The sequence below is a fragment of the Mustela putorius genome, unplaced genomic scaffold (genome assembly GCF_011764305.1).
Source record: "Mustela putorius furo isolate JIRA1106 unplaced genomic scaffold, ASM1176430v1.1 tig00003854_pilon_pilon_pilon, whole genome shotgun sequence".
Lineage (NCBI taxonomy): Eukaryota > Metazoa > Chordata > Mammalia > Carnivora > Mustelidae > Mustela > Mustela putorius.
Genome location: NW_025422006.1, coordinates 7966497 through 7987383, shown reverse-complemented (window position 1 = coordinate 7987383; position 20887 = coordinate 7966497). Strand labels below are relative to the sequence as shown.

The window sequence follows — 20887 nt, the reverse complement described above, 5'->3', positions numbered from 1 at the left end:
ACCACTCAATGGGAAAAATAGTCTCTTTAACAAAAGATTCTTCGAACAACTAAATATCAACATGCATCCAACATAATTAATCTGGATCCCCACCTCACACCATATATAAAAATTAACTTAAAAAGGATTAAAGACCTAAATGTAGAGGTAAAACTATAAACTCTCAGAAGAGAACATATGTGTAAATCTCTGTGGCCTTGTATTAGGCAGTGTTTTTGTTGTTAGGACACCAAAAGCACAAGTAACCAAAAAAAAAAAAAGGTAAATTGGACTTCTTCAAAATTAAAAGCTTTTGTACTTCAAAGGATGCTATCAGGAAAGTGAAAAGAAAATCCACCAAATAGGAGAAAATATTTAAAACTCATATATTTTATAAGACATTAGTCCCCAGAATATATTAAAAACCCTTACAACTCAACAGTGATAAGCAAATGACCCATTAACTTGTGGGGAAAGGGTTAAGTATTTGAACATTTCTCCATAGAAGATATACACATGTCCAATAAACACATGAAAAGATGCTCAACATGGTTAGTCATTACAAAATACATACGAGAGCCATACTGAGATACAACTTCACATTCACACAGTGGCTATAATAATAATAATAATAATAATAGAAAAACAAGTGTCAGCAAGTATGTGGAACTGTGAGAGATTTTCATTTCCTATTTTTATCTTATGATGTTTTTATTTTAATTTAAATTCAGTTAATTAACATAAGGTATTATTTGCTTTGGGGTACAGGCCTGTGCTTCATCAGTTTTACATAATACCCAGTACTCACTGCAACACTTACCCTCCCCAGTGTCCATCACCCAGTTACCCCCTCCCCTCCAGTAACCTTCAGTGTGTTTCCTGAGATCTTATGGTTCTCCCTCTCTGGTTTCACCTTGTTTCATTTTTTCCTCTCTTCCCCTATGATCCTCTGCCTTGTTTTTTAAATTCCGTATTCCACACATCGGTGAGATCTTACGATAATTGTCTTTCTCTAACTTATTTGGCTTCGCATAATAGGGTAGTATGATCATGCTTTTAAATTAATGTATCCTTAAATAATTTTTTAAAGTATTCCCATTTTTGAGGAGGGTGAGAGGAAAGGCTCATAGTTATGCAGACTTTGTTACTAGTAGTCAGTTAAAAGTTGATACGGTATGTCACCTGAAAAAGCACGTTGGGTTATTTCTCCAAATAAGAATTCAAACAGCCATCATGTATCCAAGTTAGGCATCTGGGAGAAAGATGAACCTTGTGGCTAGACAAGGGAAACATATTACAAATTGGATTTATAACGGAAAAGAAATACGTGCACTTTGGGATTTGCTGAGTTGCATAAGTCTGTAGCAAAGTAGATCAAAGAATATAAATCAATATATATCAAACTGAAGCGACGAGAGGGGAAAATATCCAAAACAAAGTACTGAGACCACACTCCTGGCTTGTTGATTGGCCTAACTGTGAACAATGTCACAATCTCGAATGACAGGACAGCATGCAGTTAGAGGAAATGTGTAAAGATGGCTGGATATAGATAGGCTGAGCTATCTGTATTTTTGCTTAGTGACACTAATTAAACTGCCCACCCCGCCGTCCTTGTATAGACATCCTACAGCTGCCAATTTGTAACCTCTGTTCAAGAGTATGGTTGCTTCATTGAGAAGCAAACCATCCAAAGGCTAACAATAGAGGGCAACATAATTTGGCTTATTATCTTAATAAACACTGGATAGACCGGGATAGCTGTGATTCTGTAGTAAACATGATTATGAGTAAACATGTCAAAAGTATGTCCTATTTGCTGAGATGAAGTTAACAACTGTCAACAATTAATAAAACCATAAGTATTTTAATGTGGCTTCTGGATCTGTTAATTTCAATCATAATGCCTTAATTTGAACTATGTTGAGCATATAAGTACACTAGAAGATGATGAGGATATTGTTATTCAATCTAAAATTATAGTTTTTAAGTTAAATCAATAGCAAAACATGTAAATGTCCCAATTTATCTAATTACAGAAGCAACATAAGATTGAAAAGTTTGAAAAACAGAAAACAAAAAAAAACATGACTTGAGTTGCCTCAGTCCTAACAATTTTTTAATATATGTTTTATATGTGGTAACAAAATGTTGGATCCTACTTTTTAACAATTTTTAAATTATATCATAGTAATTTGCCCATATAGTATAATCTGCATAAGTAGAAAATGTTGGATCTCGGATGTAGGATGTTGAAAATTTGAAACCCAATCAAAGATACATTGTGAAATATTTTTTAAAACCTTAAAATCCTACAAAATCAGCAAAACAAATTTTTAATTTGAAAATTTGATTAGAATGTTTTTAACACTTCTAAAAATTCAATTTGCCAGCACATTTGGTAAGAGGATAAAATGATCAAAAAGTTAATACATTTCTTTCATCAAAGTTGATGCTTCAATTTTTTTCCAGTGAACTTACTTTTTTAACATTTCATTTGGCACAGATTCTAGCTTCAGCAAATAGTTGAAGAGACCAATATTTTAATTTTTCTTCCAATGGCCACCCTTCAAAACTACAGAGATGACTTTTGCAGGTTATATGATAGTCCCCCTAAACACAGATGGCTTTGGGGTATAACTTTGACGTCCAACCTTTGTTATATGCTTTTCTACCTGAGGAGCAATATCTAGGGTGAATATTAGACCATCGGTCATTTATTCCCTGCCCTGGCTTATGATTCCACTGATGGGAACGGGTTCTAGGCTAGCTGCACTCACACAGCCTTGCCGCTTTGAAGAACCTACCCCACGCTGATTCCTGGAAGACACACTCAAAAAAATGGTCCCCTCCCAGAGCCTTAGATTTTCCAACAGGATAAAACAGGGTTGCTTTTTAATTTGTTTTTAATGAGTGTACCATTTTGGGATGAGCTGTGTGTGGTTGATAAAAGAAACAAGCATTCTTTTAAGTGCAGATACTACAACTATGATCTTATCTCAAACTAACAGTGACTTGAAAAACAACTGACCTCGCTCCCTAATTACTGCTACTACAGAAGTACTACAGATGAATTATTCTGGAACAAAGTTGATAATTACGGAAAATCTTTCCCAATATTTAACAAATTTAGAATCATGATCCCTTACAAGTGAACTGACTCAGTTATTCCACACATGCTTTATCTTGGAGAGCAGCACATCCAGAACTAACATAGCTCAAAGCTAGGTGTTCTCTTCATATTTTTTTAAAGGATCGATGATCTTTTTTTGCTTTTTTTTTTTTTTTCATGACTAAAGCAGGCATCTGGTTTTACTGCCTTAAAAATATTCAGACTAAAAATATTGGAGCTATGATAGAATCAGCAACAAAGCCCGGCACCAAAGCTCACCCTTTCATCACTGTGTTAAAGGGGACCCAAAGTTCTCTGTAAGGGAAAAATCTGACCCTTCTCCAGGCACTCTCTCTTGCTCCTTTCTATCAGAGGGGCCATTTGATTTAGGGCACCAGACCTTCCGCAGCCCCTTCACATCCGTGAGAGAATAGAGGTCTGTCCCCAGCTGAACTGGCTCCGTTAGGCAGCTGTGTTCCTGGCCACAGAAAATAACCAGAACCTGAGTACTCATTACAGAAGGCAAACTCATTGTTGCCTAACTTCCGTAAAATCTCAGTTGAGAAACACAGTGTGAATGTGGGATTTCTGAACGATACAAAGATCCATGCATTCTTTCAAGAGTATCAGAAAGCCAGGTACTCATAAGAGCCAGTGAGTAGAGAAAGAGCACACACTTTCAAGTGTGAGATTCCTTTTATCACTTACTAGCTGCTAACCTCCCTCTGGCCTACGCGATGGATCACTTCCTATTTTAAATTTTTGCTATCCTATTTTATGTATCCTCAGAAGCAGCCTTCAATTGCCTGAGATAAAGTAGGGGAAACTATTTCTACAGTTAATCAAATAAATAATTGACAATACGTAATAGAGAAAGGAAGTCTAGTGTATCTTAGGGACTTACACATGGCTTAATATTTTAAAATACATCAACATGGCACATCAGTAGCCCAACTAAGGAAGGAAAAAAAAAATTTCCGCTGATGCTGGAAAGGCATAAAATAAAGTCAAGACTATCCAACAACAAACAGAAACAGACTCATAAATACAGAGAACAAACTGGTGGTTGCCAGAGGGTAATGGGTTAAGAGGATGGGCACATAGGTAAAAAGGAGGGGCACCTGAGTTGCTCAGTGGGTTAAGCCTCTGCCTTCAGCTCAGGTCATGATCTCAGGGTCCTGGGATTGAGCCCCACAGCTGGCTCTCTGCTCAGCGGGGAGCCTGCTTCCCCCCACCACCCCCCTGCCTGCCTCTCTGCCTACTTGTGATCTCTGTCTGTTAAATAAATAAACTCTTTTTAAAAAATAGGTGAAAATGATTAAGAAGTACTAACCTCCAGTTATAAAATGTCAGAGAGATGAACAGTACAGGACAGAGAATATAGTCAATAATACTGCAATAATATTGTATGGGGACAGATGGTAACTCCACTTAATTGAGGAGAACATTACATAATATATGGAATTGCCAAATCACTATGTTTTGCACCTAAACTAATAGAGCATTTTATGTCAACTATATTTTAAAAATCTTTTTAAAATAAAAATGTAATTGAAGATTAAAACCAGGTAAATTTATAGGATAGTTATCCCTCAATCTTTCAGATTCTGTATACTCTTACGTGCGCCCTACAGTTTTATTTGCCATGCAGACATTAATTTAATATTTGAGGATAACTGGGCCACTTATCCTAGTTAATATTTTAGTGGTCATGAATTCATTTGCTTTAGAAAAAAACAAGGTATAATCTAAATGTGTACAGTTTGACCTCTAGTGAGAAATGGGTTAATTCAATGAACTTTTTTTGTTAATTGAGTGAACTTCTGTGGCATGTTGGTTTATATGAAATTAATAAATAATGGTTGTGAGTATTTGTTATTCCAAAAAAAGACTATCCTTGATTTTTTTAAAAAGCACTTAATAACTCAAAGGACTCAAAGGTTATTATCTTAATAGAAGAAAATCTATCTGAAACCAATAGCCACATAATTCTTCACAGAAACATTCATTAAAATTAGAAACAAATCAGGTCTAAATTTTCACATTATTTAACATTTAACACTGAGTTAGAACTCTGGCCAATGCAAACAATATGGCACAGAAATGAGATCTACATTTGGGACAAGAGGAAATATAATTATCATTACTTATGAACAATATTATATACTAGATAAACCATGATAATAAGATGAAATTTCTAGAATTAATTCAAGCTCAGTAAGATGCTAGACCTAAAATGAATATGTAATTGGCTCTTTGTTATCAGAAGATGGCATTTTTGCTTGTTCCTAATACAGCAGCAGTAATCAGTTTCAAAACATAATACAATTCAGCTAAAAAAAATTATATTCACAATATATTCTAATCTCCTAAGAAATGTGGAGGACCTATATGAAGAATGCCACAAAACTGCAGAGAGCTATAAAAGGAGAGACATCCTGTTCTTCGATGGAGAGAATGAATTTTGTAAATTTGTCAATCATATTTTGTATGTGTAACTCAATACAAATAGCAATGCAGTCAGTTTTCTTTACAAAATGATTGCAAAGTTTGAAAAAACAACTAAGTGATGCTATCAATGGGGAACAGACTTCTGTAAAAATGGAATAATTTAAGACATATAGACAATACAAGCATAAAAGTAGACACATGTACAAAACAGGTTCTAATGTGTACAAGAATTTAATATGTGATCAGTGGGGCACTGGAAACCAACAACAGGAAAGATTATTCAATAAACTGGAAAGTACTCATTAAGTATTTGGGGAAAAATCAATTCAGATACTCCTCATACTTTTGAGTGGGCTAAAAGGATAAAAGCAAAATACAGAAAACAATTTCAAAAGATCTTGACAAAAATGGAAGAAAATCTCAAACCTCTCCAGTAGGGAAAACTATTAAGGAAGGGATTAAATAATTCAGAGAAAAATGCCCAGTGGACTCAAAATTTAAGTCTAAAATTAAAACTAAATCCTAGCACCTTAAACTAATAGAATGCTGTATGTTAAATATACTAGAATTTTTTTTAAAAAAAATACTAGATCTTAACAATAAAAAGATAAACTATGAGTTGGAGGCAACATTTGCAGGAGTGCCACAGATTTTAAAAAATGTACTTTTTTACACTTTATTGCAAATTTCTTATAAGTTTATTTCACTTTTTTTCATCTTTTTTTTTTTTTTAAAGTAAGCTCCATGTCCAATGTGGGATTTGAACTTGAAACCCTGAGATCAAAGTTGGATGCTCTACCAACCAAGGTGCCCCTAAAATTATTTCAAATAAAAAATATTTATGAATACCTTGATCTATGAAGAATTCCTTCAAGTTGATAAAAACACTAAGACCCCAGTAGACGAATGGGTAAAGGATATAGACACAGTGTAGACACCTGTGAATATACACACACACTGACAAAGAAATTAAACAAGATGGTTAACAGATGTGGGAGGAAAATATTGTCTTTGTAGCAAAGAAATGCAAATTAAAATAAGATTTCAATTTACAACTATCAAATAAGCAAATGTTTTTGGTTTTGTCTTTCATAATCAGTATAATAAAACAGGCACTCTTTCTCATGACGGGTGGACGCATAAATAAGAATAGTTTGTGTGAAGAGTATTGACATACTTGAATACAGTGTTCATCATTTACATTAATGACTTTGAAATGACTTACATGTAAGATATTCAGGAGGTTATTAAATAAGTTATGAAATATTATATAGCCATTAAAATGGTGTTTATAGGAGCACCTGGGTGGCTCAGTGGGTTAAGCTGCTGCCTTCGGCTCAGGTCATGATCTCAGGGTCCTGGGATCGAGCCCCGCATCGGGCTCTCTGCTCAGCGGGGAGCCTGCTTCCCTTATTCTCTCTCTCTGCCTGCCTCTCTGCCTACTTGTGATCTCTCTCTTTGTCAAATAAATAAATAAAATCTTTTTTTAAAAAACGGTGTTTATAAAGAAAAGTTTCAAGCCAGATATTTTCATTTTATTTTACTTTTAAAATTCCAGTATAATTAATGTAGTTATATTATTGTTATATATTATAATAATTATAATATTATTAATATGAATAATATTAATGTTAATATAATAATATAATGTTATATAATATTATATTATATTAGTTTCAGGTTTAAAAAATAGTGATTCAGGGGTGCCTGGGTGGCTCAGTGGGTTAAGCCTCTGCCTTTGGCTCAGGTCATGATCTCAGGAGCCTGGGATCGAGCCCTGCATCAGGCTCTCTGCTCAGTGGGGAGCCTGCTTCCCCCTCTCTCTCTTTTTTTACTTCTTCTCTTCCTACTTGTGATCTCTGTCTGTCAAATAAATAAATCTTTAAAATATATATATATATATATAGTGATTCATTAATTCTATACATTGCTCAGTGCTCATCACGGTAAATGTACTCTTAATCCCCTTTACCTATCTCACCCATTCAGCCGCAACCATCCCCCACCCCAGCCATCAAGTTTATTCTTCATAGCTAAGAGTCTGTCATTTGGTTTGTCTCTTTTTTTGTTTGTTTTGTTTCTTAAATTCCACATATAAGTGATATCATGGTTTTTGTCTTACTCTTATTTCACTTAGTAATAGCCTCTATCGATCCATCCATGTTGTTCCAAAGAGCAAGATTTCATTCTCTTTTATGGCTGCATAATAGTCCTTTCTATGTATAAACCCATCTTCTTTATCTATTCATCTCTCTATGGACACTTGGGCTGCTTCCCTAATTCGGCTATTGTAACAATGGAGTAGTGGAATTACTAGCTCATATGGCAATTCTATTTTTAATTTTTTGAGGAATCTCCATAGTGCCTTTCACAGTGGCTGCACCAGTTTGCAACCCCATCAACAGTGCAAGAGGGTTCCTTTTTCTCCATATCCTCGCCAACACTTGTTTCTTGTGCTTCTGATTTTAGCCATACTGACAGGTATGAGGTGATACCTCATTGTGGTTTTGATTTACATTTTCCTGATGATTAGTGTTGTTGAGATTCTTTTGATGTGTCTGTTGGCCATCTGCATGTCTTTGGAGAAATATCTGTTCATGTCTTTTGCCCATTTAACTGGGTTTTTTTTGGGGGGGGTGTCGAGTTGTAGATGTTCTTTATGTATTTTAGATACTAATCTTTTATTAGATATGTCATTCATAAATATCTTCTCTCATTCAGTAGGTTGTCTTTTAGTTTTGCTGTTTCCTTCACTGAGCAGAAGCTTTTTACTTTGATGTAATACAAATAGTTTATTTTTGTTTTTGTTTCCCATGCCTCAGAGACGTATCTAGAAAAATGCTGCTATGGCCAATGTCAGAGAAATTACTGCCTGTGCTCTCTAGCAGTGTTATGGTTTAAGTTCTCAAATTTAGTTCCTTCAACCATATTGAGTTTACTTTTGTGTATGGTATAAGAAAGTGGTCCAGTTTTCCCAACCATTTGCTGAGAAGACTGTCTTTTTTCCTATTGCATATTCTTGCCTCCTTTGTCAAAAAATTAATTGACCATATAACCACAGGATTATTTCTGGGCTCTCTATTCTGTTCCATTAATCTATGTGTCCGTTTTTCATGCCAGTACCATACTGCTTTGCTTACTGTAGCTTTGTAGTATATCTTGAAACTTGGGATTATTATCTCTCCAGTTTTTTTTCTTCTTTTTCAAAACTGCTTTGGCTCTTCAAGTTCTTTTGTGGTTCCATACAAACTTTGTTATAGTTCTGTGAAAAAGTCTGGTTGGTAGTTTGATAGGAAATGCATTAAATACGTAGATTGCCTTTGGTATGGACATTTTAACAACATTTGTTCTTCCAATCATTGAGCATGGATTATCTTTCCATTTGTCTGTGGCATCTTCAAGTGCTCTCATCAGTGTTTTATAGCTTTCAGAATGCGGGTCTCTCACCTCCTTGGTTAAGTCTATTCCTAGGCAACTGTAAATGGGATTATTTTCTTTTCTTAAAAAAGATTTTGTTTATTTGAAAGAGGGAGAGAGAGAGGAGGGGCAGAGGGAGAGAGAATCCCGATATGGAGCTCTATCCCATATGCCTGAGATCATGACCTGAGCAGAAACTAAGAGTCAGATGTTCAACTGACTGAGCCACCCAGGTGCCCTGGGATTGTTTTCTTAACTTCTCTTTCTGCTACTTCATTATTACTGTTTAGAAACGCAACAGATTTCTATATATTTATTTTGTATCCTAAAACCTTGCCTAATTCATTTGTCAGTTCTAGTAGTTTACAAAGGAATTTTTAAAATAATGTGATAAATGTGCTAAGTGAAGAAAGCAACATACAAAATTATTTGTACGGTATGGCCACATATTTTTAAAAGATTTTATTTATATATCTGATAGAAAGAGAGAAAGCACAAGCAGGCAGAGAGGCAGGCAGAGACAGAGGGAGAAGCAGGTTCCCCACTCTGCAGGGAGCCCGATGCGGGGCTCAATCCCAGGACCCTGGGATCATGACCTGAGCCAAAAGCAGAGGCTCAACTGACTGAGCCACCCAGGCACCCCTGGCCACATATTTTTAAAAATGAAGAGGGAAAAAAGGATTTTTAAAAGTGCATGCAAAACAACAGTAGGTGTTTTGGGTGGCAGACCTGATAGTAATTTTGTTTTTTTCAACTCGTATATGGACCCAATTTTCCTCAAGGAGAATGTATTACAGTTTTATAATATATAATATGACAAGCAAATCTCTGCTATGTCCAGAACATTGGGGAAATCCCATGGTATGTGTTCATCATAGATTCCAGGTTTCTGACATTAATAAAAGCATTCTAGAGGGAGCAGGGTGGCTCAGTCAGTTAAGTATCCAAATCCTGATTTTGGCTCAGGTCATAATCTCACGGTTGTGGGATTGAGCCCCACACTGGGCGGCATGCTCAGTATGGAATCTGCTTGAGATTCTCTCCCTCTCTCTCCCTCCCCTTTGCCCCTCCTCCTGCTTGCCTCCCACAAGCCCTATCTTTCTCTCTCAAATAGATAAGTAAAATCTTTTTTTTTTTAAGATTTTATTTATTTATTTGACAGAGAGAAATCACAAGTAGATGGAGAGGCAGGCAGAGAGAGGGAAGCAGACTCCCTGCTGAGCAGAGAGCCCGATGCGGGACTCGATCCCAGGACCCTGAGATCATGACCTGAGCCGAAGGCAGCGGCTTAACCCACTGAGCCACCCAGGTGCCCTGATAAGTAAAATCTTTTTAAAAAATAATTTTATATGAACTTTTAAGCCAATGGTGGCATCTTTTCCAGTTCCATCTGCCTACCAGCCACACACAGGCCGGGTGTACAGAAAAAGGCTAACTGATCACAAATGCTCTTGCTAGGCACTTTGATGCTGTAAGATACCTAATGATTAGTTGTGTCTGAGGAGGGAAAAAAAAGCCTTTTAGAATAAAAGACAATTCTACCAGAAATTTTTAATGGTGATTTTTTGTTTGCTTTTTTTCTTAAACTACTTTTCCAGAACACAAGAATAATAAATGCTGGATATAAAAGGTGCAAGTGTTACAGGTGATGGGGAGAGTGACTATCACTATTAAAGTTTGATATATATTACTCCCAATTTTTTGGGTGAATATATAACATTTTAAAAAGAATAATGGGACCATTCTGCACATGTTGTTTTGTAATTTAAATGTTCTGTTTAATAATATATTGCAGACAGCTTCCCTTGTTAGAACATATATGCACCCTCATTTATTTTAATGGTTTAAAATAGTCCTCTTTTAGTTTATTCTAATTTATTTAACCAATGGCCTATGATAGTCCTTTTCACTACCAGGTCATTATTATCAACAATGCTACAAGAATATATACGTGTCATTGTGCACTTGTACAACACAGAAGTGTCTGAAATATTTGACTATTTTACCGTAAACACCCATCACTCTTGATTATTTTTGTGTGATAAATTCCTAGAAATTGATTTTCTGGGTTAAAGCTTATTGCTAAGCAGGCCTCTACCAATGTTGTTTATATTCACAACTAATATATAATGAAAATGCATCTTTTTTAAATCTCCAACAATGAGTACATTATCAAGGTTTATTTCCTTTTAGCCAGTCTGATTGGTGCAAAATATTGTCATTGCTTTCTTTTGCATTTCTTTAATTATTATAGAGGTTGAGCATCTTTTCATAGATCTCTTGATCATTTCTGTTCAATTCTAGAAATTGGCCATTATAGTCCTTTGTCTGTATTTCTATTTGCTTATCTTTTCTTGTTGATTTGTGAAAGCTCTTTTTATATCCAGGAATGTAGCCCTTTATTATGTTATTTGCACAATTTTCTAAGGCTTTCTTTTCACTTTTTATTTTCAATTTCGTGTATAGAAAATCTTTAAGTTTAATGTGTTTTATTTATCAGTATTTTCTAATTCTGGATCTGTGTCATACTTAGAAAGATTTTCCCCACTCCAAGAATGTAAATAATACTTATTTATGTTTTCTTCAAGTATTTTTTATGATTTCAGTATTTTACATTTTTATTTTTGAAGCATCAGAATTTATTTTGATGTAAAGTATGAGATGATGACCCAGTTTCTTCTTGTCACAAATTGCTAATCAGTTGGCCTGTTACCATTCACCAAATAATCCATCTTTTCTGCACTAATTTGAAATACCGTATTTATGATGTACTAAATACTCATATGTAGTTGGTATATTTCTGCGATCTATTTATCTTAGCCCCTGAGCCAGACGTGGCAATTTGCTTTTGCGTAAATATACACTTAACAAAAAAACAAAATACTACTACGATAGAGTTGAACATCCCTAGACTAAATAGAAAATTCCTTCTTACTAATGTATCTTTCAAGAGGAATCTCTGGCAATAGGGTTAAAATAACTTAAAAAGTCAGATTTGGTATCATACGCAAGTCACTGTGAGCCTTACCCACAGTTTTTTACCCCTACTTTACTTGTCAAGGAAGGATTAATAATGTTCCTCTCTCAGCATTTCTGGTCAGTGAGTTCATTGTGACAAAATAATAGAACCACAAATTGAAAGTCCTAGTAAAAGTTGGTGGCATCAATCTAAGCAGTGGAACTTTTCCTTTGAAAGACGGCCTGAGTATGAATGGCTTTTTAGATTCATATGTAGACACGAGTAACTATGCATCTCTTTTTCTAGCTCTAACCCTGTGCAGATTCACACATACTGTGCTGCCTGATTCCATTGTGTGGGTTTTGTGCGGGAACTCACTCCTCCTATAGAACACCTGACCATATGGCCAACCCGCCTCTTAGAATAGGTACAAAGCCTGGGGTCCTCAATACTTCTAGGGGCCCACAAAAATGTTTTAACTTCTTTTAACATCAGAAGCAAAAAAAAAAAAAGGACTTTTAGGCCAGAGAAAATGTTTTGTTATGTAATATTAATATACTCATCCTTATACTAACAGAGTTCTAATCTTTAATATTTGTTTTTGAAGGATGGGGATCACAAAAGTCATAACACAGCCTTGCCTGTACCTCCAAAGATTTCTTGCCAAGGGAACACCAATCATTTTAGAGGTCATATCTCTATCCTCTTCCTGGAAATTCACGATTAAAGGCTCACAGGAATTCTGCAATAAAAATAAAATGAAACAACAACAACAACAAATTATAGAACTTCGTTTACTCCAAGGTTCTCAAGGCCTATTCGATCCTGGAATGTCTTTTTTCTCCTACATAATAACTACTGTCTTCTCCCAGAACTAGTAATCCACAGAAGAATTCAGGAAATAATTAACTCGCCATTGCATTAAGATTCAGCATCAGCTAACATTCCTCAACCATCCTTTTCTTTTTTTTTTTTTAAGCAGACCATACAGAAGCCTAACGGATTATTCTTTGTTCTTTAGGAACAGAATTAGAATGATACCTGATGCCCTTTGAGCCACATGCTAGCAACACAGTCCTACCTACCCACTCGGCAAGAGAATTTTATAGTTGCACAAGTTTCAGATTTATGCTACACAGCTCACTGAGACCCGTTTCAATTCAGTTTTCTTGATTGGTCTGCAGCAGTATGAGGATGAAAATAATTCCCAAATGGCAAAGAAGGGTGAAAAGCTGCTTTCCTGAATCTCAGAACATGTTATTCCTTAACCTATCAGACCTTATTAAGAGTGACTTGAAATCTGTCAGTTCTCAAAAGGTTTCTCCAGTAACAGATTTCTTGGTTCCATTTCAGTTCCTGCAGTTCCCACAACCACAGCCCTATTCAATTTAGCAGGGCTCGGCTGCATGAATGCCGAAATTAAAATGTGCTTTCAAAATTCAATCCACAGCAAAACTGACCTAACTTAGAAGCATCTCCACAGTCAGATTTAATAAAACGATATGAGTCTGGAGGAGAAGGCAGAAGAATGATGAGTGTCTTTGAGGTATAAAAGAAAGGTAGACAGTGTTGTTGCTTTTTTTTTTTAAGTTACGCTAACATGTGTCCCTTTTTAAAAGTCAGTTTTCTGTTTCACAGAAAAAGTAAAAGACCCTCCATTGTTTCTTTTCAATTTTCAGAGGTTTATCCATTAGGAAGATGATCCCTATTATTTTTCTGGAAGCAAATGCATTTGTCTACCCTTAGTGCTTTAAAGTACATGTATTTCTTGCCTAGGAGACACTTTAAAGCCTTTTGGTTAAACGGAAACCATCAAAGCTAGGGGCCATAATATTTTTTACAATTAGGAAACAAAATGTTTTTTTCTTAGGAAGAAAAAAAACAACAACAACACTGCTCATTAAAGTATAGATTTCAGTTCTAGAAGAGAGAGAACTAACCTCATTCCCTGAACACACAGTATTTAGCCTAACAAACACTGACAACAACAAAAATGAAAACACAGTTTGGCCAGACCCTGCTTTGTCCATTTTTTCTCATCCCAGTTGGTGTGTACGCATGTGTATATGAGAGAGAGAGAGAGGGAAGAAGAGAGAGAGACGATCTCTCTTGGCTGGCAGAATTGATGAAGGTCTAATAAAACGGCTCACACTGATTTTATTTCCTATTAAAGGCCTACCTGGGCTCCTTATTTTTGAGCCAATAGAGATACCTAACTTTTTTCGAAAGCTACTGAATGCTTGCAAAAATAGTAGCAAAGGGGGCATCTGGGGGGCTCAGTGGGGGAAGTGTCTACCTCCAGCTCAGGTCATGATCCTGGGGGCCTGGAATGGAGCCCATATGGGACTCCCTGCTTTGCGCGGGGAGGGGAGGGGGGATGCTGCTTCTCCCTCTGCCCCCACCCCCCAACTCATGCTCTCTCTCTCTCTTTCTCTCTCAAGGAAATAAGCAAAATCTTAAAAAAAAATAATAGTAACAAAAGAAAAAGAAACCTTTCTAAAGGCAAATCACTTTGATAATCTTGAACAACCCAACTGGAGTAATGGAAAGGATAGTTAGTAAATGTATCACCAACCAACAAATAGAGTAGGTACTCTGTGATCAGCTGGGTGCTTGACACTGGGTTCCTGCTCTTGAAAGTCCCGTGAATCGGTCTGGGAGGTAATACAATGTACCTGAGACAAAATGCCTATCAGAAAGTAGGAACAGAGCAGTGTTTTTAAATTATGCTTCCGTATGTCAGTCCTATTCTAGAAACAGAACTGAGGTATCTCCTGCCAAAAATGAATAATGGTAGCCGATATCTTGGTTTATGAATTGGTAAAAGAAAAAAACTGGTTATTAGAATTTTATCAATTTTATATTTTTACCCTGTCCACCTTCCTTAAACACTGGAGTCTACTACCATTTTGCTATTAATCAGATGGTAAAGGGCTATGAATCTGTAGAAAACACATACTGAGAGAAAAAAAAATTCTGAAATTGCTGAGGACTTAATTTCACAGTTTCTTATTTTGAAGGAAATACACTCCTGGTTGTAATGTTTTATATATATACATATATGTATATATATAATACAAACAGCTATATTTTCTCCTGATTAAAGTGTTCTCAGTTTGCTGGATGAATTAAACATATCAATATATTATGGCATTTCTACCACATGACCATAATATTCAGTTATTTTTTTACTGAAATAAATTGGGAAACAACCAAGTGTATAGGGAGATGTGAAATGGAATGAACAATTTTATCAATTTTTGTCTGTTTATATCCTGACATTGCATAGAGGCTGTAAGGCTGATAATGTCACAAACAAATTTTCAGACAGTAAGATACACCTGTGAATGCAACAGAACATGAGAACGTTTTCTTGAAGTATGTGGTATTTCAAATAAGCCAGGAAGGATAAATCAAATCTGGAAAAAAAAATGCTTTAGAATGCAAAATGACCCAATAGTTATTTTTACAGCATCCGGTGGTAACGTTAATTTTACAAGCCACATTTTTAATAATCTTGGTTATTCAATAACATTGTCAAGGTCATTGTACATTGTAGATTTTTTTTTTTAACCACTAAATGAGTGGACCATTACTAACATTTTGACATACTTGTTTTCTGTGTACTTTTTTTTTTTTTAAAGATTTTATTTATTTATTTGTCATAGAGAGAGAAGCGAGAGCAAGCACAGGCAGACAGAGTGGCAGGCAGAGGCAGAGGGAGAAGCAGGCTCCCCGCCAAGCAAGGAGCCCGATGTGGGACTCGATCCCAGGACGCTGGGATCATGACCTGAGCCGAAGGCAGCTGCTTAACCAACTGAGCCACCCAGGCGTCCCTGTACTTTTTAATCGTTGTAATCAACTGACCATACCATTTCCTATCTGGAGTTTTTCAGTGCAGATGGAAACTTAAAACTTTTTCTCATGTTATTAAAAAAATCTGTGGATGTGGTATCTTTAACAGTTGTATACTGTAACACTGTAAAGATGTATCAATTCCCTTATTCCTGTATATTTAGGTGAAGGTTTCTCATCTTTCACCATTATTAGCCTGAGATGAACACACTGGTTGGTGTTTCCGTTGGCCTCTGTCCATTTCCTGCTCCGTGTGGTCCCTAGGTCTCACTCTCTCCTCTATCAGCCGTGTGGTTTGGGGACGACCGACCCAGCTCCAGGAGCAGGCACCATGCCACTCACTGTGGAGGCTGGTTCCGGGGACAGGCAGACAACCAGTTAAAAAAGACGACACACTGCTATGACACTCCTCCCTCAGAAACTTCATTTTCAGAGGCAGAAATAGTCTATGTGGTCCCAGAGTGCCTTCCAGTGCATCAAATAAGCCCAGCCATGGGACACAGCTCTGGATCAACTCATTCAAGGTCACACTGAATGGGAGTCATGAAAAATAAAGAGTGGGCCTCCTGACCTGTCTGGGGAACAAAAGGAAAAGAAGGGGACCTATCTGAAGCCAAGACAGAATTTATGTCTAGAGAAAAAGCTGATGAAACAAGAGTCAGTATGTAAAAGCAAATGTATTAAAGTTTAGGACTTGTACACTTCATAACTGTTCATTTTGTTCACACATTTAAAATTCTGTGACAAAAATGACTATTCTATGGATTACAAAGGCCTCTGGATTACCCAATGTTAGCAGAACTAACATCCTCAAGAAAGGGGGGCCTGGGTGGCTCAGTTGGTAAGTTTCTGATCTTGACTTCGGCTCAAGTTAGGATCTCAGGGTCACGGGATCAAGCCCCATGTCAGGACCCATGCTGGATGTGGGATCTGCTTGAGATTCTCTCTCTCCCTCTCCCACTGCCTCTCCCCTGTTCTCTCTCTATCAGATAGATAGATAAATAAATAAATAAATAAATAAATAAATCAAATCTTAAAATCCTCAAGGAAAAAACTTTTTACCCAAAGGCCAATGAGTGTTTGTTTTGCATATACCCTCAGCTCCTAAGACATAAGCTTGAGTGGACACCTGGGTGACTCAGTGAGTTAAGCATCTGCCTTGGGCTCAGGTCATGATCTCAGGGTCCTGGGATCGAGCCCCACAGCACGCTCCCTGCTCTGTTGGAGTCTGCTTCTCCCTCTCTCTCTGCCCCTCACAAACCTCCCCCCCCCACCTTGTGTTGTTCTCTCTCAAATAAATAAAATCTTTAAAAAAAAAAAAAAGACTTAAACTTGAGGACTGAGAGAGAAGGAAGGTAATCACTAAGGAACTTGAAATCAAGGAAGAGTATCTACCGCTACCAGAAGAGACATTTCCAGTTGTGGCTGTCCAGAGTCATACCAAAGGTTGGAAGACGTGGTCACATCCTTGTGAAGTATGAATGAATTTAGTGAATCCTGGAATATTCAGGTCTTTGCTGAGAAAAAGAAACCTAATGAATAAAAGTTCATGGATGCCTGCCCTCTTCCCAAGTGACAAATAGTGCTTGGTACGGGCAGGGTGATGGAGTTTGGGACCTCAGAGATCACACCAAAGGAAATTACCTATGGGCCAGTGGGGGACAAATGAATTTGCCTGTAACAGAAGGCTCTAAACTGGTAGGCACAGAGACTTCTGATCCACACGCAACGCTGGTCAAGGCTTCAACTTGAACCCCAGCCACTTGGCATCGTATCTATAATAGCTGCCTGGTCCAACGGCTGGAAGGTTGCCGTTGTTTTATACGCTGCCTTCTGAAATACTGAATACCCTTGTTAAACGTAGGTAAGCCATATATTTGAAGTGGCTTATAAGAATACCTATAAAAAATTAGGAAAATACCAATAAAGCAGGCATAGAAAAACCTGCAGATAGAATAAAAGAACAAGACCAAAGGAAGCGCTAAGACATATATATGAATGCACTGTGAATCCACTCATTTCCTACAATGACCTGCAAATTGGGCTTTCAGTTTCCTGCCGGCCAAGGCACAAAGAGTAGCAAGAGCAGTTTGGAGGGCGATCTGTGCTGTCCATGAGGGATAAATACATTTGTGTCTTTTGTGTGAGGGTGAGGGACAAGGAAGGAGTGAGTTTTCTGAATATTAATATTTGGTAACTAATTAGTTTTGAAGGTCTCTAAGCAGCCATTATAACAGTTATTACTTTCACTCATATGGCACTTAATGCTTCACAAAGTAATTTACACACTTTCATTTGCACAAAAATCCTGTGATGCAAGATTTGAGGGGATGGTATTATTAAAGCAATAATGTATCTCTCACTCACGCATCCAGGAACTTCGCCTCCCTGGAAACACAATGCAGAAGGAGAAGATAAGCAGAAAGATCTCTGAGATAAGAAACCAAATGGCAGAAAGTCTATGCAGAAGAAAGAATCTCCCTCGGAACCTAGATCCCCTTATTTAGCCTGAAATTCTTTTTTCTTTTCTTTCTTTCTTTTTTGTTTTTTCTTTCTTTCTTTTCTTTCTTTTTTTTTTTTTTTTTTTTTTTTTTTTTTTTTTTTTTTTTGGCAGACAGAGATCCCAAGTAGGCAGAGAGGCAGGCAGAGAGAAGGAAGCAGGCTCCCTGCTCAGCAGAGAGCCGGATTCAGGGCTCAATCCCAGGACTCTGGGACCATGACCCAAGCCGAAGGCAGAGGCTTTAACCCACTGAGCCACCCAGCGCCCCTAGCCTGAAAGTCTAACAATACTTAACTTCGTTCCTAAAACCCTAGCAGATTAAAGGTAACAAACAAGGGACTATTACAGAGAGGCACTTTGAAAGCCTCCCAAAACTGAGACATAGGAAAGCAGGGTAGTGTAGAAACTGAAAACACCACAGGGCTCACGAAGTAGGGTACGCAGGGGTGTGTCAAAAGGTCAGGCCTGGACCCTGGCCCTCTAAGAATCAGGTGTTCACACGGTTACATGGTTACCTCACCAATCTTTCAGGAAACAAAATGAGCTCATGGTCACTGGCTCCCGACCCTTACAGCCTTTCAGTGACCTGCCAAGGCTCATAAGATAAAATCCTTATTAAATGGCCCACAAGGTCCTGCAGATTCTGGCTTCTGCTGCCTGCCTCTCCAACTGGTCTCACATCCCCTCCACTTCAACCCCACCTGAGTGGGCTTCTTCTGCACACTTTCTTCTCTCTTACCTGAACCTGTCTCACTGCTGCCTCTCCTGGGCAACCTGAAAGGCCATTTTCTTGGGGAGCTTTACTCAATCCTGGAGTCTAGGTTTCCTTGTAAACCCTTAGCACTTTTGCATTTGAAAATGGATCATAGTTGCATTTAATCATTAGTTTGATTGTCGCTACCTGTTTCCTCCAGGGTACTGTGAGCTCTGGGAGAACAAAGGCCATGTCTGGAATACATGCGCAATAAATATTTACTGGAAAAAAAGAAAAAAAAATAGAAGAGTATGTAATGTCACAGCACAAGCATGCTACATCTTCCTGGTAAATATTTCAAGTTCACCACAAGATCTTTTTGACAAGGGAGAAGCTATTATTTTCTTTATTAAAGCAAAAATATAAGATTCATTATGGAGTAGAATGCAAAATTCGTATGAATTTTAAAGCTAAAGCACAAGCTTCCAGGAATGCTTCTGCCTACGCCCCCCCCCCCCCGATTTTTCTCAAGGCATTGTGCTTAAAATAATACAGAAACACGGTGTGGTAAAAGATCCATTTCCCAAGAGATCTGGATAACCAAGGCTCCTCTCCGTTTTACTTGATGAGAACGCGTACGAAGCAGGCTTTGCAAACCGTAAGGCTGTGTGCAAGTATAACTTATTATTACTGAGAAATCTGTCCCGAAGAGGGGGGATGGCTTGGTTCGTACCGCACCGCCCATTACAGGTGAGGCTGGCGCCAGGACCCAGGTCTCCCGAGGCCCGTCCCGCCCGCTGTTTTTCATTAACGCACTGCACCTGCCACCTGCTCCCGGATGCAAAGGTCCCCTCCCTCCCGGCCACATCTGGGGCTGATGCCCTAAGCCGGCCCCCAAGACACTTCAAGTTCTGACCAACCAGAATCGAGAAGCGGGCAGAACACCCAGCCGGGCACTTGCAGGCATCGGAAGAGGGAGGCTCTTTCGGCCTCGCCCTCAGGACCGGGCAGCTTCCCCGCAGGGCTGCCGACGCGGCCGGCTCGCTCGGGCCCGAACCCAGGAGGCGCTCCCTCTAGCGGCGCCAACGCAGGACTGCAGCGCGCCCCGGAGCCGCCGTCCAGCCGCTTTTCTGAGGGGGCCGTGCGGCCGCCGGGCTGAGAAGTGCCGCGGGTCGGCCCCGGGGCTGGGGAGCGGGAACGCTCAGGAGTAACTCGGGAAAGACACCACGCGCGGCTGCCCGGCCTCGCGGTCCTGCGCGCCGAGGTGGGCCACAGCCGCTGCTTAAGGGAACCGGGACCCCCCTGAGGCGCCTGCAGAGGCGGGTGGAGGTCCCCGTCAGGCCCCCGGGGCGCTGCGGCCGCACTTCCCGCTCCGGGCGCCCCGCCCGCGCGCGCCGGGACTCGCCCTCCCCGCCGGGGCGCGACCGGCCGCGGGAGGCTCCCGCGCCGCGCACGTCCACCCACGCCGGGGCGGGCGCGCCGGGGCTGGCGACCGCCGGGGGACCCCGCCCCGCTGCTCGGGCTCGCGCGGCGCGCGTGCGCGCGGGTGGGCGTGGGCGGCAGGGGCGCTACTAGCGCCGGCGTGTGCGCGCGCGCTCCCCCGGGCGCCCTCCCGCGCAGGCCGGCCCGGCTCGGCCCCGGCGCGCGTCACGAGGGGCGGGCGGGCGGGCGGGCAGAAGGGGGTGGGGCCGCGGACCGGAGGGGCCCGAGCGGCGGCTGCCGAGCCCAAGCCGGAGCGGGGCGAGGGCGGCTGCGGTCCCGGCGGCGGCGGCGGCGGCGGCGGCGGGAGAAGATGGTGGCGCTGGAGGTAGGAGCGGCCGGAGCGGAGCTTTATTCCCAGGCTTGGCCCCGGCGCTGTCATTAGCGCCGCCTGCTCCCGCGGGCCCGCGGACCCAGCTGTCAGGCAAGGTACCACAGCCA

At 39.5% G+C, this 20887-nt stretch overlaps 1 protein-coding gene across 4 annotated transcripts in view; it reads left to right on the top strand.

The window, feature by feature from the left end:
- The first annotated feature begins 20652 nt into the window (after positions 1 to 20652).
- Positions 20653 to 20887, top strand: part of APBA1 (amyloid beta precursor protein binding family A member 1) — a 193574-nt gene continuing 193339 nt past the window's right edge. For 3 of the 4 annotated variants that reach the window (XM_045065077.1, XM_045065076.1, XM_045065073.1), the window contains exon 1: positions 20653 to 20875. The gene's annotated coding sequence lies outside the window, so the exon portion shown is untranslated. The remainder of the gene's footprint in view (positions 20876 to 20887) is intronic. The other variant, XM_045065075.1, reaches the window with a different exon arrangement.